Source organism: Aotus nancymaae, unplaced genomic scaffold, assembly GCF_030222135.1.
Source record: "Aotus nancymaae isolate 86718 unplaced genomic scaffold, 86718_ANA_hifiasm-v0.15.2.pri h1tg000033l, whole genome shotgun sequence".
In the NCBI taxonomy this organism is placed as follows: domain Eukaryota; kingdom Metazoa; phylum Chordata; class Mammalia; order Primates; family Aotidae; genus Aotus; species Aotus nancymaae.
The window spans coordinates 54,202,726-54,221,165 of NW_026988447.1; positions in this window are offsets into that span (position 1 = coordinate 54,202,726).

Sequence of the window (18,440 nt, forward strand, 5' to 3'; positions counted from 1 at the left end):
ATTCCTAAAGTGCACCATTAATAAACTTGACCTATCCTCTACTGTTATGGTTTCTGGGTAACCTGTTTACAATTGTTCAGGATGTTTTCTACTCTTGTTTTTGGGACTCATTATCCCTAGCAGGTAGTTCAGATTGTCTTCTATCTCTCCATAATATTGTAGAACATTTCTACACTGCCCCCTGGGTTTGTACATCCTTAACTCTTTCATCTTTTATCACACAAAAAATATCATTTGGTCCTTCCTTAGCAGAAGAGTTTGTGCCTCATTTTAAAAATATCTTTTCCACCTGTATCTTAACCCACATTCCTGAGAACTTGGAATAAACAGCCAGGAAAAAAGACCGAGTAGTGGTCCTACTTCTGTTGCTTATTTAAGCACATGACTTGAGACAATACCTTCAACCAACTGAGTTTGAATATCCTAATTGATGAAATGACAATGACACCAACTAATAACGACATTGTTTGAAGGTTAAGTCATATGTGGAAATATGTGAAGAGTCTGTCAGTTTTTGGTCTCCTAATCTTCAGACAGGTGTATTTTCCTTCAGTATTTTAAAAAACTTCTTGTGGGCACATAGTAGGTGTATATATTCATGAAGTACACGAAATATTTTGATACAGGCAAATAATGCATAATAGTCACATCAGGGTTAATGGGGGTATCCATCACTCAAGCATTTATCCTTTCTATTTAAATAATATAATTATACTTTTAGTTATTTTTAAATAACTAAATTTTTATCGTTGACTGCAGTTTCCCTGTTGTGCTCTCAAATACAAATCTTATTCATCCTATCCAACTATAATTTTGTACCATTAACCATCCCCATTTCCCCTACCACCACCCTTCCAGCCTCTGGTGACCATCATTCAGTTTTCATTAATTTATTTCCTACCCATTTAAAAAAAATAGAAAGCTACCACATTTTAAATTCTTTCTGATTTCTTTCACACATAGTCAAATGCCTAAAATAGCCAATCTTCATTCGTATACCACTTTCACGTCTACCACTCAACCAAAATTACATCTTCTATACACATAAGAAGGGCTTGTGGGATTAAGAAGTGAATAAGGAATATGTGTTTACAAGTTCATTTTATAAACACTTCAGTAAACTATATCTTGATTATAAAATCAATAAGCTAAGCCACACATTTGGTTTATACAAATGAAAACACAAAATGGCTTATTATATCAATATCAGTAAATTCAGATGTCGGCAATGGCAGAACAAAGATCATCACTGTAATGCTCCAGCATTTTACACTTTACTAGTTACATTGATTTGGTTCAGAATACAGGTTAGTGCTAGATCTGGAAGAGATGTAGGGACATAACTGCAGTAAGGCAGCAGGAAAAGGAAAAGGGAAGGTCATCACTTTACCTTTCACTAAGTAATTTCCATTACTGTTTTATTATCATCACTCATCCAAATGGATTTCATTTGTACTGTTCCTTTTAATCAACACATTGCTCATTAAAAACAACTTATTCTTTAGAACGTGATGCAGTAAATGACACTGGCTCTCAATAAAACATAGTAAGTCTGACTACTTGCCAGAATCCCATTTGAGGGCAGTGTTTAGTAGTTTTACTGATTTTGGTGTACCACTAGATTTCGTTTTTCCTTTACCCACCATGGAAGAAAATAGAGAAAGCCTTTCAAGAACATTACAGGAATTTTTGTGGCATTCGTGGTCCATATTTCTCCTGATCCACCCAGAACTACTTTTCTAGCACACATCCCTCTAAGACCCTTTTATTATTCCTGGATCAGGTAACATACACATTGGCGTGGGCTGTGATTTCAGAAGAGTCAGAAATTATCTTCCCACACCAATAGCTCTTCTACCCGTTTATTTGCCAAAATAAGTTAACAACATATGAGTTATACTCATGAGAGAATAACCACATGCAATTTGATTGATTTATTGATTTTATCATTTATTCATTCAGTATTGAGTTCCCATCTGGAGCTTATATAATTTGAGTAGACAGCAGAAGCCCTCTGGAAAAATTAATGAACAACTCACAGTAATGTGTACTTTAGAGGATAAAAGAGAACTCTATATAATTTGGATCTGGTCCAGGAAATATGGTCACAGTAGCCATAAGAAGTGAAAGAAGGGGAGCTCCAAAGCACGCTAAATCTGCTGGGGAAATGTCATGAAGGAAGCAGGACTTGCATAGGATCTTCATGCACAGGATCCTGAATAGGTTATGAGTATGAGAAAGATGATTTTTTTTTTTTTTTTTTTTTGAGACAGAGTCTTTCTCTGTTGCCAGGCTGGAGTGCAGTGGTGCGATCTCAGCTCACTGCAACCTCTGCCTCCTTGGTTCAAGCGATCCCCTACTTCAGCCTCCCGAGTAGATGGGACTACAGGCACACACCACCACACCAGGCTAATTTTTTGTATTTTAGAAAAGATGGGGCTTCATCATGTTGGCCAGGATAGTCTCAATCTCCTGACCTCGTGATCCACCCACCTCGGCCTCCCAAAGTGCTGGGATTACAGGCGTGAGCCACCGCGCCTCTCCAAGAAAGAGGTTCTTAATGTGTAAACAACGTAGACATGCACAGAGCTTGGGATGAATTGAGTGTGAACAGTATAGCCATTGACAGATTCACTTTCTGGAATAATGAGATATGATGCTAAATATAAAGACACATTTTTTAAAAACATAGCCCAAAGAATTTAGTAAGATAGAGACAACGGAATAGAGGCATTTTAGTTGAGTAATGAATGTTAAATCAGATTTAATGCCTGTTTATTTTGGGATTAAGAGAAAGAACATCAAAGTTCATCTGATAAAAATAAAACTTCAGATCAAGATTTTATAAAACTTCTTTTAAAATATTATTCCTTATAGTCACTATACTAAGTTCCTAGTTATGTTATACATATAGTTTTATTATCTTGTTATAAAAGGAAGTAATTACTTATTGACTACCTTTCATACAGCAGGATTTCTGCACACATATTTCATTTGTTCCAGTGACAACAGGTAGAAAGTAAGCTTCAAACAGTTGAAAGTTGGCCTGTCTTGCCCACTGCTTCCTTCCCATTACCTAGAATTGTGCTTGGCACATGGCAGTTATCCAATAAGTATATGTTGGAGGTAGAGCTAACATTGGAGCAAATATTATCACTATTTAATAGATGAGAAAGCTGAAACCTTTACAGGAGGTAAATGCATGCGTGCTTGACTCTAACATGCTCCCTCTTTATTTGGGACAGTAAATGACTGACCAAAGTAGAATTAAAATTATGAAGTCATAGCTCCTATCACCTCCAGTAATCTAGGCCTTCCATAGCTCTGGACACAGAGAGACACAAGTCAGGATAACTTTTTCATTTTTAATGGGGGAAAGAAAAAAAATAATTTCTCTTTCTTGTCATAGCCATTTCTTTCCCAAAAAGGAGCATGACATAGGAAAAAGTACCCAGAGGAATTCATGCATTTTGAGACTGTCAAATGGGATTGGGTTCCTCTTTCTCAGTCTTTGCTGGGTCTGGCCAGGCCCTGGGTCAGCGACTGCATTTGTGAACAGCTTAGACTCACAGATTGAAGGGAATGAAGAGAATGTTCTTGCCACTCCTTCCCTTTAGAGTTATAATATTGCCACAATTCAGAGGTCAGATAGAAAGCGAGCATGTGTTTTATGTTAGCCATTAGAAGTGTGTTTTTTAGAGCAGCCAATAGCTATTCTTTTTTTTATTTTACTTTGACAGTAGCAAAAGAATAAATCACAGTATCTCATTTATGTGATTTGCTAATATTTGCTTATATTTTTATGGTTTAAATAAACTCATACACAATACAAAAACGTAAAAAGTAAATTCAACAGTTATTTATGATATGTAAAACACTTTTGATAATGTAACCATTTTTTAAAGGGGGGAGAGGGACACAGAGATGGTGTCAGAGAGAGAGAGACCACAGATGTAAAGATGGCCACTTTTCTGGAGAGACTGAGACTGAGTAAAGAAAGTGCAAATTCTTCTGTTTGACCCACCACTGACTTGGTGAAGTCTTCAGTGGCTTGGCCAGCCTCAGAGTCTATTTAATGTGGCTCTTTCAATCCTTCAAAGTGTTTACATAACCAAATCCACTGGCCTGTTTTTCCAAACCATATTTTTAAAGGTCTGTTTTAGCTAGCAGTTTGGTATCACTACCACCTCAGCTGAGATTCATCAACAATGATGTTAACAATATCATAGTAAGAAATTACATTTAATATCTGCTAAAGTAGATATTAAAATTACTGTTTTCCTTTGGCCAGTAGAATTATTTTCACATTAATCCTAATTCAGGAATTTTTCACTTAATATCTACTTTTTTTCTGCCCTATAATTTCATGAGGTAAGGTCTCTGATATCGTTCTTACCAATAAACTCTGCTTCTGTATAGTGGAAAATAATTGGTAGGTGCTTAATAATTATGTGTTAGTTGAATAAATGAACAGTTATTAGGTGCATACTATGTTTTTAGTATAAAAACTCTACTAGGGTCCATACAAAACAATGTCAAACATAATGAGTTCACACTAAAATCCTGTACACGTTTAGGTGAGCACAACTTATTTGAAAAGTAGCATGGCTTTTTTGGTGCTTTACCTGTGCCTTCAGTTAAGAAAACTTTAGAATTATTCTGTTTGTGAAATATCATACATATCAACTAACTCGTATAACCATCTGTGTCATCTCTGTTAAACATGAATCTGACATCTCAGATTTGTCCCTTGGTTATCTTAGTTTTGAGAGTTTCAAGATAAAGCAATTCAATTTCTCTTCAGATTTTAATGAGCAGTAGTCATAAATTACAAGCTTCTTGACGTCGGAGATTTCACGTTTTTAAAAGTAACTGCTATGATACTTGTTCCTTGGTTTATACATAGGAGCCTTAATAAATGTCAGTATGAACAGTGTGTACGGCACATGGAGTCTGTGCTAATATCAAAGTGTATTCTAGCATTGACAGCGCCCAACACTAAAATGATGTGAATTTTTTTGTGACGCAAATATTCTTTCATAACGGAAGTGAGGGGACGATGCACATTCCAATAGGTACTAGGGAGAAACTAAGAGCTATAGTTAGATACTTTCTTATGTACAAACCTGTGGTTTCTTTTCCTGTCCCTGCTGCATGGGAGATGAATTCAGAAAGAAAAAAGCAACAGCAAGCAAAGTTGCCAGGGGTGCCGATAGATTCTAGAGAAAGAAGTGAACAGAGAAAGGTGTTCCAAAAAGGAAGGTAACCAGAAGAGAAACGGACATCAAAGGTGCAATTAATGCAGACCAAAAAACAAACAAATAAAAAAACTTATATCTGTTCTCTTGTCCCATTAAATGTTCCTATTTCTAGTTCCTCGACTGAATTATTTCCTTAAACTTGTTCCACATTAAAAATCTTCCTCTTCAGTGGGAATCAAGGGATCAATTTTAAACCCCGATGGGGGTCTTTTTCTGCTACAATACTCTAAAATCAGCAGAAATATTGACCATTTACTCCTCAAATTTATTTATTTGGCAAATAAAGAACCAGTGGCCTACTATGTGCTAGTCGCTGTTCTAGGTGCTGAGGATATAGTAATAAACTGAACAGAAAGACCCATTGAGTCTGCCTGGTAACTGCGATCTTTGACAGCAAGAGCTAGGTGCTAAGTGAGCACTTTGTGTAGATCATCTTAATTAATCTTGCAACTTTTGGGGGTAGCTATTGACCTTATTCACATTTGCAGATGAGGAAACTGAGGAATTGATAATCAAAGCAATTTTCAAAGGTTACATACTTGTAAATGTCGGAGCCAGGAACCAAACCTAGTCAGGCCCCAGAGTACTCTCACCTTTAACAGCACTCTGTATTCCTCCTGACATATTTGAGGATGAATGCAAAAACAAATCTTTCACTCTGCTTAAATTCAAGGCATCTGACCCTTCACTTAGAGATCTATAGCTCCTGAAGCTAACACACAGCTTTCTTCTTTAAGAAAGATGTCTGAGGCTGGGCACAGTGGCTCACACCTGTAATCCCAGCACTTTGGGAGGCCAAGGTGGGGTGGATCACGAGGTCAGGAGATTGAGACCATCCTGGCCAACATGGTGAAACCCCGTCTGTAAAAAAAAAAAAGGCGAAAGATGTCTGAAATGAAATGTAAGATAAAAGGCCAATTCCCTTACCAAAAATTCTCTTTAGAAAATAACCGATACCTGCCCAAGCAATTACAGAAAAAAGCAGGAATTCTGACCTTAAGTGAAGATAAGAAGAACATGCTTCAAAAATATCATGGTTATTAATGATTAGAAAAAGCTGAATGCCAAAAATGTTTTACAACTACATGGCAGCTCATTTGAGACAGTACTAGACATGGAGAAAAATAAAAATACATTCTATTTTTAACATAAACTGGCAGTTGGTTACAATAATTGAGTGATAGATAAAATATTATCTGTTAATAATATGCTTCAGGTATACAAATATAAATTCCATCTAAGATATTGATAATGATATATTAATATAGAACTTTAAAAATCCTCTTAAGATCTAGAAATAAATATTTAACTTGATTTTGGGAATTCAATGGGCTTTGTGAAATATAAAAAGCCTCTTATGTTTGTTTGTTTTCTTTTCCCTGCCGCAATCTCTACCATCAGAGTGGCCACTGCTTCAGTCCTTGTTGCCTGTGACTCCAGCAGAGTTTTTTCCACATTTATGCTGTGCCTCTGAGGCAAACATTTTCTTTCTAGATCCCACAATTCATCCAATCCTTTCTGGGGTGTTTCCCTGAGGCTTAAGCTCCATCATCAACAGCCTCCTCCCAACCAATTTTCCCCATCTCTGTCAGCAGGTAAAGTCCAATGTCCTTTCAAAGGATCATCAGCAACAAATTTTTTTACCACTAGAAATATCATTAAGGCATTTGAAATAGACCCATTAAAATACCCAACTATTAAAATAAAAAAGGTGGGTTACATCAAACAGAAGGCAACTCAAATGCCCTAGTACTCATGTTGTGTTCTCTTTGAATTTTTAACTAGCTACAAGTTTCTTTTTCCATGCAAACCAGTCATCAGTAAAGCAAAAGTAACAGTATTCAAACTGGCCTCTGTGTGGATAGAGCTTTAGTCTAGTTTATAGGCTCGGACTCAAGGGACATTATCTCAGATGCCTCTAGAATGAAATGGAATTAGCAATTACACAGATCTTCTCCACTAGAATTGCATTAAAAATAATTTAACATACTTGTTACGTATACTTTAATCATATTATCCCATAAGTAACCAGCTACTGATCTCAAAGGTCAGTATATAATTACAGTGAATGTACAAGAGGGAATACAGGCCTAGACATTGGAATGTAATGTTGCCTCTATAATTCTTCCTTCCTTCCTTTCTTTCCTATGCAGTTCATGTGAAAAAGCTTCTTACCTCTCTTTGTAGAAGTTGTGAATGAGCAGTCTTGGAGAAGAGGCACAACAGATCCAGCGCATTACTCAAAATATAATGATAATGTATTATTTTTATATAGGAAGGCAATCTCGTCATTAAAATATCTTTATTGCTGTTGTTTCAAATCTAGTATGCATTTCCAGGATATGCATTTCATTATACCATGGAAATCTCAATTAGCCATGTGTATATTTAACTGATAACCTTTGCCAGAGATACAAAAGCAAATGTATGGTTTTTCAACAACTTTATTATATGTTTTCATCACAAACTGTACTTCATCTTACAAATTTTCTGAGTCAGACTTTCTACTTCTTGATGGGAAAATGTCCTCTCTTCCATTCAGAAATCTATTATAGAAATATATACCAAATAAACCAAAAAATGATGTAGCCACCCTGGACTATTCTCTGAGGCCCAAGTAATTAGTCCTACATGTTCCTTTATAGTACGGAAAAAAAAAAAAAAAAAAAGACCTATTATTGCATGCAGAAAACCAGGCATGGTGTGGTAGAAAGTATAGCCAAATGTAGTCCCTGGCTCTTTCTGGCCCAGCACTCTTACACCACCCAGCAAACCCAGCAACACAAGGTTTACTATGCAGAAAGAGTGGGGTGGCACAGAGGGAAGGCTTAATGCCACCATCTTCTTTGAACACCAAAGGAAGAAATGCAAACTGCTCTCAAAACAACAAAACAAAAAGTACAGTCAATACTCTTGGTCTAAAAATGGAAGCAATGATATGTATAGCTTTCAAAGCTTAGTAAGAAGAAAATAAAAGAAAAACTATCACTTCCTGAAAGGGTTTTATGGCCAAGAATTCTAGGAACTCCTACTTTGGTAATCTGATAAGCAGTTAGTTATCTAACTTGTATTACCTTTGGATGCTGATAGTTCTACCCATGCTTCCCAATACTGTATTCATTAATGTCTAGTCTTCTAGTTCTCAAAGTTGTGACTTTATTTTCAAATCAAACATGTCTCCAATATTGTATTCCTTAAAAAATGTTTCCTCTGTAATCCCAGCACTTTGGGAGGCTGAGGCGGGTGGATCACAAGATCAAGAGATTGAGACCATCCTGGCTAACATGGTGAAACTCCGTCTCTACTTTAAAAAATTAGCTGGGCATGGTGGCGCGTGCCTGTAGTCCCAGCTACTCGGGAGGCTGAGGCAAGAGAATTGCTTGAACCCGGGAGGCGGAGTTTGCAGTGAGCCGAGATTGCACCACTGCACTCCAGCCTGGCGCCTGGCGACACAGCAAGACTCTGTCTCAAAAAAAAAAAAAAAAAAATGTTTTCTCTATTTAAAGAAGTAGGTAGATAATACACTATTTCTCTATGACACATAGAGAAACAGTGCATTAAATAAAAATCAGACAGACAAAAATCATGTTAGATTAGGAATGATCATAAAAAATGTTTAGGCCCTTAAGCAGAAACATTTTTTTAGTTTACCTTTTTCAAAAACAACATCCCAACTCATCAGAAATTTATATTATTATATAATTATTGCTGAATACACTGCCTTAATGAAAGAGTAGATGACAGCAGTCAACTGGCCTTCACCCCAATCAGTATCATATTTGAATTAGTTTTTTATGTGCCTTTCACATACATTATACATATATGTAGTGGGTTTTATCATACTTTAAAAAATAAAGAAATCACCTATGCAATTGTTTTGTTTCTATTTCAACCTTGGGATTTTTTTTTTTTTTTTTTTTTTTTTGTCTTTTTGAGTATCTGGCAGCTTTTTGCTCTGTGGAGTCTGTATTTTAAGCTGTCCTATTTCAGTGTGAGTCATCTCAATGGTTTTAGCTACCATAAAACATTGTTTGCTAAAGTTGCCTTTTACCACAACCTGAACACTATCAAAGAGCTATCATTCCCACCTACAAATCTTAATGCTTGCAAAGGTCATATACTGAGTGGCCGTCATGACATCAAGACATGAACCTCATGTGTAGATTTTATAAAGAAAACATCAGTTGATGAGATCATTCTCTCAATTTTCTCCACATTTTTATCTATCCTTTCCTTCTCCCTCTTCTTAGAGAACCTGTGTACATGCCCAAATTCTTAGTTTATACACATGATAAAATGCTTACTCACTTATTTCAGGCTTTTACTCCATCAGTGGTCTTATCTCTCACTTGGATCTTAAATCAGTCCTTCTTTACTAGGTCTCTTCCTCCATTCACAGACATAGTTAAGATTCCATTATATATCTTGCCCAAACTATTACAATAACCTCCAACTTGTTTTTTCTGCTTCCAGTCTTGCATCCTACACTACAGTCTTAACACAAAAATCACAATAATCTTTTAAAACTATGAACCAGATGATTAGCTCCTCTGTGGCAAATCCTGCAGATGATATTCCCTGATTTTCTCACATCCTCCAGACTAGGTTAGGTGCCACTACTTTGTGCTTTTATAATACTCATGTGTGCCTCTGTTATGCTATGTTGCAACAAGTTTACTTGTCTCTCTTCTCCACTGAACTCTCTGAATTTAATTTCAATATCTTGTCTGTTTTCATACCCACAGTCTCTAACAATAATAGGTGCATAATAGATATTTCCTGATTAATCACATGAATAAGTATATTCTGAAACTGTAAAGCTCTGACTTTTCCCTTGTCAACACCTAGGGAGTGTTCTTTCTTCTCTCTTCATATTATCCACTCTACATCTAGCCCTTCATTTCTTTCACATTTAATGCCATACTAGCAAATATAATCAATCTCCAAAAACAGACAAATATTGTCCAAGGGAACAAAACAGGCTTAAAAGCAGACCTACATTAGGTCCTGCACGATTTGTCTATCATGTACTTTTCGTCAAGTCATTCATTTTCTTAGTTTTTTCTTCCTAAACTAGATCCATGAAGTTATTATAACAGTCAAAAGAAAAATATTTGAGAAATCACTTTGTAAAGTGTCAACTTCTACCCAAATAATATCATGAGACTCATATATATAACAGTGACAACACTGTTCTAACAGCATCAACTATTTTAACGTATTCAATCCTCTCAACAATTTTAGAAGTTGATTTTTATTAATATCCTCACTTCACAGATGAGCAAATCAAGGCACAGAGATATTATACAAGGGGTATAAGAAAACATAACAAGTAAGTGACAGAGTCAGGGTTTGAACCCAGGCAATCTGGCTCCAGTGTTTGAGTTCTCCATTTCTCTATTTTAAGCCAGTGTAAGGTGATTGCATCCTCTCTAGCAGGGTCTCCTAAATGGCCTTTCCTTTGCCTCTGTGTCAGTGTTTCTGATTAAAAGCCCTGCCATTCTTTTTTGAGCCTTTATATAAGGTAAGCTTGGAAAGTGAGATGAAACAAACAAAGAGAAAATCCAGAGCAAACAAAAAAAAAGTTTGAGAAAAAGAAAGCTATACACACATCACGACATGATCATAACCTACTCACTAGCTAGTAAGCATATGATCATTGAAAAACATTTTGAGGCGGGGCAAGGCAGGTTGAGATTCTAAACATACAGCTTCCTGTTTTCTCACTTTCAAATTCTCTGGTCTCCTTTCTCTCCACATCAAGTCTCCCCAGGTTCTTTCCCTTTGCAGTTCACAGAGACACTAGAGCCAAAGGTGAAGGATGAGACTGGTGATAGCAGACATCTGCTGGTAGGGCCGGGGCCGGCAGGTGGCCCAAAGTGCCAGCAAGCCCTGAGAGGTATAGCCCACTGAAATTGTGGGTGCTGTTTTAGAGGCATGCCAAGAAAAGACAAGTCAGAAAGCAGCTCATCACAGAGAGAAACAGTCTTCTCAAAACATGGAAATAGCAGGGTGCAGTGTTTTTCCTGTACTCATCCCAGGGATGAATTCAAAGCAACACTGAGCTCACTAGTTTCACTGACATAAGAGCACACTCGTGAAAAAGTAGAATGAGGAGACCTCCTAAGTAGGCAACTTCTCAGATGTCAATGAAAAATCTGCGTTGGTCCAGATTTTTCTTCTCAAATGATAGGGAGCTATTTAGGCATTAGTTTTTATTTATACATTTTAGTACCTCATAAACTCACAAAGCAGCTATGACATCAGAATGGAATTCTGCATATTCACTTAGATTAAAATATTAAATTTTGCAGTAGCTTCAGTATGACAAACTAAAGGAAAAATAAATTCAATATATTTTAGTAAGTGAAATACAATGCTCGATTATTTGAATCAAGAAATTTAAAATAGTATGGGAAAGGAGAGAAGAGAATTAATGATGCAAGCCTCAAAATAATATGCTGTAGTTTTTACTAGACAACTTTATTCTCACTTTAAGAAAAAAGTAGTAGCTAAGGTCTCATGGTCATTTTCAAGGACTGCATCAATAAACACAATGAAAAAGGCTCATTGGATTTATTGTACTTGCTCTGTGGCATGAGGGTAAATACAAGTCTTATAAGCTCTTGGAAGAAAGTTAAAATGAGAATGCAAAAGGAAGAAAGATTATTACTTCAATTTTCAGTTTGAAACCAAATTCAATTTGAAAAATAAAATTTTCATTTTCTAACTATAATTTCTCAGTACAAAACAAAAATGATAGTTAAATACACTTAAATACAAGTTATAAGACTAGTATTTTAGTAGCAAACATTTTATAAAAAGAATTTTAATAAATGTTTAAGATATTAATTTTAAATAAATCTTGGTCTTAAAATGTGGGGTACAGTAATTAATTGGCAAGAATGTATCTCACTCTTTGAACCCAAAGTACTTGGGGGAAAAAAAGAACAGGGATTTCCCAGTGTTTTATCTTCCCTAAGACAGTCTTTAAAATACATTCTCTCTGCTGTGCTTTAGTTCTAGGACATGTATACTCTACTTAGTGCAAAACAATTCTTTTAAATAAATTTTATTTTTCAGTAGCTTGCAAGAGAAGCAACTATAGTTTTCTCTCCAATGTTATATGGAGGAATGTTTGGTTATAGTCATATAAAAATGGTTAGAAATCCTAAAGCAGACTGTTTAAAATAAATTGAGAGAAGCAACTGTAAGATAAAATCGTGCCAAAAGCTTGTTATAGTGAACAAAATCCTAAACGTGTGAGGATGATCAAAAATGTTTCAAGAAGAGTAGTTATTACATATCTCAATATTATGGTATTCTCAAATAAAAATAAAGTATATTAATATGCTTATGAACTGTTTCTACATCCAAGATGCAAATCAACATAGACAACTGAACATGATCGGTATCAGTTTGAGTTTTGTCACAGTTAACAAGCCAAATTGATGCAGATCAAAACACCTTTTTCATGTCGGAAACAGAGCTTGGTTGTCAGAAAAGCATAGTGATGAGTGACCGTGGGGAGACATCCCAGCAATAATCAATCGTCAATCAGTCATGGAAAGTGCTTATTCTGCTCTTATACGAGCCTCTTCATTATTTGCTGTGCACACTGATCTCAGGAGACAGAAGATAAAGGTACCTTCCAATGAATAAAGCACTAGTTTCCACAGAGAGAGAAATGAAGAGAAAAGCAACTTAGATTGGGTTTAGAAATCACTTTTGTTTTCTAATTGTTTTTGTTTTTTTCATTTTAAAAAGATTGCTTTTTAAAAGGTGGCTATAGAAATAACTAAAATGGTATTAAACTTTGCTGTCTTCAAAACTGGTTAATCGACATTTCTTAAATAAGTGTCATAAGTTAGAAATCTAAATCAGAATGATAGAAAATGATTAATTGAAGGGAATATGTCTCTTTGAATATAAACACAAGAATATTTATGTGTGTGTATATATGGTGAATGGAGTCATGGTACGCGACAGCTGTATTTTAAGAATATTAAAAGGTTAATCATAATATTAGTTTCAGTTAAAGATTACATAGTTAAATTACATGTGTGTTATTCATAAATGTACATGCAAAAGCAGCACTCTTCAGCGACTTGCATTTGCAGATAACTTGAGGGGGACAGGTATTATAATTCTGCCCTCTTGGGATTTGTGCATTACATTGAATCCCACCAGAAGGACGGGGAAAAAAAAAGTCATTTCTTCTCTTCTGCCTGTTTATTTTTGAATGCATTTTCATTTCTTTAAGTGAATCCACAACCACGTTGCACCTACCCTGCACCACTAAGCACAGCTGAATGCTTATGGTAGGAAAGCTGGTAAGGGAAATAATGTTGAATGTATTTTCCTAGTGGAAAACAGGTTTGCCAAAATAGTTTGACTTTATGAAAGAGGAGAACAGCTGTATTTGGTTTATAATAAATCTTTCACAAATCAGTAAAAGCAAATAGACAGCACAACTGCAACCCATAAAAGTGGAGAATATTAAACAGGCAGTGAAGTTGTTAAACTTTCCCACAGATACTGCAGGTTTGAAAAAAAAAAAAAAAGTCTAGAAAATCCACACATGCAACTCACACAAAAAAGTGGACCAAATCACATCAGAAGAGGAGAAGGAATTATTGCTGATTAGAGGAAAAATCCCGTTAAGGTGACTTTTCTGGGCATCAAGATGAAGGTGTCTACAGCAGTTTCCTTCTCCTATTACTGAATGTTAGTGCAGAATAATTACTTGCTTCCAAAAATGACAGGACATTGACCCTGCAGACTTATTGAATTCTCATTGCTTGCCTCCAGGCCATGTCGGGGGTTATTCAATTTTGCCTGAGGAGGACAATCTATTATGAGAGATGAGTCAAGAAGGCATCCTCCTTGATTGCCCACCAAAACCATTATCGAAGCACAGAGACGGCATCGGCAGGGAGTAGACAGACAAGACAACACTGATCTCGATTACCCAGGGACAAGATACAATTTACATTACTTGAAGCCACAGGACAGAGGGCAATCAGCCCTGGGAATAGGGCGGCAGCCCTAGAGTGAATAGTATTAACAGCAGAGCAGCATCTGAGCTACTTGCTTATGCTAGACATAACCTTTAGCCTTACAAGGTAGTAACTGATTGGTTTGATATGTAATTATGTAAATAATTTTACATTGATGAACAGAATTGTTCTCAAAACCTAGAAGCAAAAGCATCCAGGATCCTAAAATATGAAAATCTGTTTTGTTTTCGTATTTTAAAATGAAATGATATAAAGTATATTTACTTTGTGATATCTGTCATAGATTTTCTGTTCTAAAGCAATTTCATAGCAATAGCAGTTATTTTGACCCAGAGAACCTGTTGCAATAAAAATTTGTCTCCCAGTAGAAAAAAACAATGGCTTCAATCCTTCAACTACCCCACTTTAAAAAGAAATTCTGGATAATGAACGAACATATCCTTTACGCATAAGGCCCCAGTATACCAGGGGTGATGTTGTAAAATTTTGATTTGAAACTCTGCTCAATAAGCCAATTTTATGGGGCTAATGATAACACATAATGAAATCAAGTAATGCTTCTCTTTAGACTTGATTGTTAGCTAAACCCTACTGGATTTCGATAACCTGTTAAACTATTCTACTAAATTGGAAAATTGTACACTGTTTTTATTTCTATCAAGGAGAAATGCTTTGTTGCATGTTTTAAACGTGATTCAATTGAGGAAAAGAAATGGTTAGATTTTTCTCTGAATTGTAGGGGTCAGGGACTGTGGTAGGGATTTCTAAATACAATGATACATTCAATTTAACATATTGGGATAATATTATGCTCAAAAGACCTAGTAACGTGTAGATTTTTGCAATCTTTTGAGTTCCTGTCAGCATGAGATACAATTCCAGTAGAAACAATGGTTTACATTTTCTAGATAATTATATAAGAATCCATGGGAAACTGCTTCAAATATGAGAAATAACCCATTATTTCAGAATTCTCCTGCTATGCTATTAGTATATCTGCAGAAGCTGAAAAGCAAATAACCTCTCATTCCCCCATGAACGCTGACTAATTAGGGCATGAAACCAGGGTGATTTGTGAAAGAGCTTTGCAAAACAAAAGCTTTGTGTGATTTTATGCTTGAAGCCTATTCTGAATCAGGCTAGCAACTTAGAAAATTATATTAAACCACTGACTTAAGAATTAGATTATGTGTCAGGAAACACACAAAAATAACTGTCAGACCCTCTTTTCAAGTTACAATTTAGTAAATAATCAAAATGCTTTGTTTGGGCTCAACTGCAGCATATACACAGATTGATATGCCCTCATCTCATATCCAAGGCACACAGGTCACTCCATTCAAGTGGCTAATAAAATTGATATTGAGTAAAAGAAAAAAGTTACTACTGAGTTTGGCACCTAGTAGGTACTGAAAAAATAACTGATTGATAGCATAAAACATATATTTTTGGTAAAAATGTTCATAGGAGTAAAGATCACAGAATATTTAATTGTGTAGGTGCCTTTTAAATGAGCTGTTTTGGCCCGGAATTTTGTAGTTGAGGAGATGAGGCCCCTAGAGTAATACTTACAGGGAAGGTTTAGTTTAGGAGTCTAGAGCAAGACCCTGGAGTCAGACTCTCTGAGCTCAAATCATACTGTGTAGACTTGTGCAATGTACTTAACCTCTCTGTACTTCAGTTTCCTCAGATATAAAATAGATAGTAATAGTATTTATCTCATAGGGTTGTGAAAAGGATTTGCTGGAGAAAAAAATATATTCATAGGCATTTATAAGGTTGCTGGTACAAATTATGCTCTCAAGAAACATTAACATTTATTGTTAAGTGTAAAGCCCAATTCATTCAGTTGGGTGATGATAGGGCATGAATTAAAAGACAGGTTAGTGTTGTATTAAAATATATTTTTATCCCTCCTAAGGGCCTTTTTTTTGTTAATTGCATCAATTTTATACATCAAGTTTAGAAAAAGTAAAACATGTAAAACGGCCGAACAAATTTATATTTTTAATTATCAACAATCCTAACACCAAGAAAGAAGCAGAATCAGCAGCTGACACATGCTTTGCCAAACAGATTTATGTGATTATATATTTTATTTATATATATATACACACACACACACACACACACACACACACATATACACACACACAGTAAAACCTGGCCGTATGCTACAAGTGAGGTTTAAAATGTTCAATCCTATAAACATAAATAGATTTTACTGTATAATTAATGAAAAGATGAAATCAAGCCTGCATAGCTAGTTATCTGAACAGGGGAGAAGAAGATCTGGTAATCAAGTGCCAATTACAGGACTTCGATTATAGGATTTTGCTTTACAAGCACACATGTGTATATGTGTACTTTTTTTTTGCAAACATAAAATCATACTCTCAGTCTTACAGTCTGGCTAATCATTTATTCAATTAACCCATTTATTCAATTAACCACAGATTATGAACATCATTGCATGTCAAAGTTACATCACATCAGTTAAAAACTCTGGCTCTAGATGCAGACAAATCTGGGTTCAGTTGTTAACTCTGCCAGTTACTAGCTGTGTGACCCTAGAGCAAGCTACTAAGGCTCCATTTTTTCATCTGTTAAAAAAGAGGAACTATTAATAACCCCTCTGTCAGTTTCTAATAAATGTTAAATAGAATAAGCCATCTTGATAGATTGTACAAATACATGGCAATTAATATTAACTCGAAAAATATTAATTTTAAAAAATCCTTCTGTCATCATGGTAAATGCCTAGCTAGTGGTTCATCTGGTGGCTAGTGCACATAAATCATAATTTTCCAGTTTCCAAATCTTAGACATTTAGGGGTTTTCTGTCTTGGTTTCTTCACTATCATAAGAAATGTCATTATTTTACACATACATTTTTGCCATTGGTCAGATTCTTTCCTTAGAATCAGTTACTTGAAACAAAAGTTCCTGGATCAGAGAGTATAGGCATTGAAAAAAAGTTTTATCATATTTTGAAAAATGATATCAACATTATACTAAGCATTTAAATCAGCATTATATAAAATTCCCATTTCCATATTATCAATTTTCTAAATTAAGGTGCAATCTATACAGTGTAAACTGGAAAATCCTAACAGTATGGCATGATGAATTTTTATGTATGTATACCTCTATATAACCATCACCTGGATCGATGTAAGAGAACACCTCCAACACTGCAGAAGGATGCTTCTTGCCTCTTCCTAGTTGATAAAATCCCAAATCAGCGATAAACTCTGACTTCTAACCTTAAAATAAGTAGAATCATGCAGCATGTTCACTTCTGCGTATTTTATCTTTCACCCAACACAATGTTTTGGAGATCCAGCCAGCTGTGTATCAGCAGTTTCTTGTTTATTCTTTTCTAATGTTCCATAATACTCTACTGTATGAACATACCGCAATTTGCTTGTATATTCCCATATGATTGCACATTTGTGTTGTTCCCAATGTATGGGTGTTATGAATAAAGCTGCTGTCAACAGTGCAAATGTTTATATACCCATTTGGTGGACCTATGCCCTCATTTCTTCGGGAATTCATCTATGAGTAAAGTTGCTGTTTCATTAGGGTGGGCATATATTTGGCTTTGGTAGATGCAGTTTTCCAAATGTTTGAAACAATGTATATTCTCATCAGCAACGTTTGCGAGTCCTAGCTGTTCTATATCTTCATTGATATTTGATATCATCAGTTCTTTGGTTGTTTTACCATTTTTATGTTTGTATAGCTCATGGCAGTTCTAATTTGCATTTCTCCAATGAGTAATGATATAGCACTTTTGAAAATATGATTATCCATTTTTAAAAGCTTTCTACAAATTAATCAAATATTTTGCCTATTTTGTTTGGGTTGTCATTTTAATCAAATATTTTGCCTATTTTGTTTGGGTTGTCATTTTCTTATTGACTTGTAGGAGTTCTTTATGTAATATGGATATAGGATCTTCGTGATACATATATGAACATCATTTCATGTCAAAATTATATCATGCTAGTTAAAAACTCCAGCTCTGGAATCAGACAAATTTGGTTTCAGTTGTTAACTCTTCCAATTACTAGCTATGTGACCCTAGAGCACATATATATATTCTAGTTATATATATTACATGTTTATCACATACATATATCATATATACATT